General features: G+C 38.9%; 1 pseudogene; it reads right to left on the bottom strand.

Moving 5' to 3' along the window:
* Positions 1-414: 414 nt before the first annotated feature.
* Positions 415-679, bottom strand: LOC102958119 (annotated as a pseudogene).
* Positions 680-1604: the final 925 nt, after the last annotated feature.

Below are 1604 nucleotides of genomic sequence, written 5' to 3'. Positions count from 1 at the left end.
GCTCTCTCTCTCAAAAATAAACAAACATTAAAAAGTTAAAAAAATAAATAAAACATTAAAAAAAAGAAATTGAATTAAAAATTTTCTCTAAATTTTCAAAAACATATCATCTTGAGAAATACATTGCTAGATCCCTTATAGGATCTTGGAAGGGGGTCTTGCAAATTGGGGGACAGCGGCAGGGCGGGTAGGAGATCCCAAAGCTTAAACTCCTGTAGCCCTACGTAGCCCATAATTCTTTTCTTTTGTTGGGTTAGTATTATTTTAATGAAAGAAAGATTGAGTGGATTTTTTTCCATGTACAAGTCATCTTTTAGTAGGTATTAACTCTAAATTAGAATATGTAAGGATTCAAGAGTGCCAGGCAAAGATCATGGTCAGGAATACAGAATGTGCCTCCACGCTGGGCCCTCTTCAGTGGTACTTGCCTAGCCACTCCTGTTTGAGTTCCTTGTAGCAACGACAGTAGTTGAAAAGCACATAAGCTGCCAGCACCATAGAAATCCCAGCGATACCCCTTTCTTCAGATTGACATACTTGATGTAATACCAGTAGTAACCTCTTTGAAATGCTCCAGCAGCACCTTTGGGGTGAAATCCCACATCATTATCCAGCTTGGCAGCCCTCCTAGTTTGACATCCATGGGCTTCTTCTCCTTCCTGGGTACAGATGATGCCATCTTGGAGTCTGGGGTGCCTGCTATCAAGACTGAGTGGATCTTGTTGATTCATTTGTAATTTTCACATCTGTGACCTTTCATGTTTTTCTCTCTGAGCGTGGGACACCTGGGATACATCTGAGGGTGTTTTGCTTTTAGGAAACCAACTCCTTTTAGGTTGCATGCTCCAAGGGCACTTGCATTTCCTGGAGTTTGTAGGAATTTCAGATACCTCTGGGATTATTCTTTAACAGCACAACTTTCACTAACAAATATTCTAGTGAAGGGGCACCTGGGTGGCTCAGTCCGCTCAGCCTTTGAGTCTTGATTTCTGCTCAGGTCATGATCTCACAGTTGTGAGATCAAGCCCTGCCATTGGGCTCCTTGCTAACAGCCTGGACCGTGCTTGGGATTCTCTCTGCCCCTCCCCTCCCCTGCTCCCACTCTCTCTCTCAAAATAAATAAACATTAAAAAAAATTGTTCTAGTGAAGCCAGCAGATTTCAAACTCTGTTTGTACTTTGAAATGGAAACGTTGCCTTATAATGCCACTATTCTCTAAGTCTTTCAAAATGTGTTCCAAATATTTCCTTCTAATTGGAAACTTCCCTATGAAATCATAGACTTTGAATTCAGTTTATATTCTTTTTGATGGTTTTCAAGGGTACATTCCTTATAGCTAGTTTTACAGTAAGGAACACTTCTTATAAAAATATGCAACACCTTTGTAGTTTCATGTAATTAAATATGTGTATATTTAATTAATATATATACACATATGTATGAGGTACATTTCATATGTATATTTCACTTTTTATGTATTTCTGAAAAAGTCACTAAGATTCATTCATGTTTGCTATTTGTGTGAATAGGGAGTGTTAAAAGGTACATTGACCAATATCTCCCTATCCAAAGTTGGTTCCCCTACCCCAGTTACCTATTGTCAC

Source organism: Panthera tigris, chromosome F2 (genome assembly GCF_018350195.1).
Source record: "Panthera tigris isolate Pti1 chromosome F2, P.tigris_Pti1_mat1.1, whole genome shotgun sequence".
Lineage (NCBI taxonomy): Eukaryota > Metazoa > Chordata > Mammalia > Carnivora > Felidae > Panthera > Panthera tigris.
This window is presented reverse-complemented; position numbering and strand designations above follow the sequence as displayed.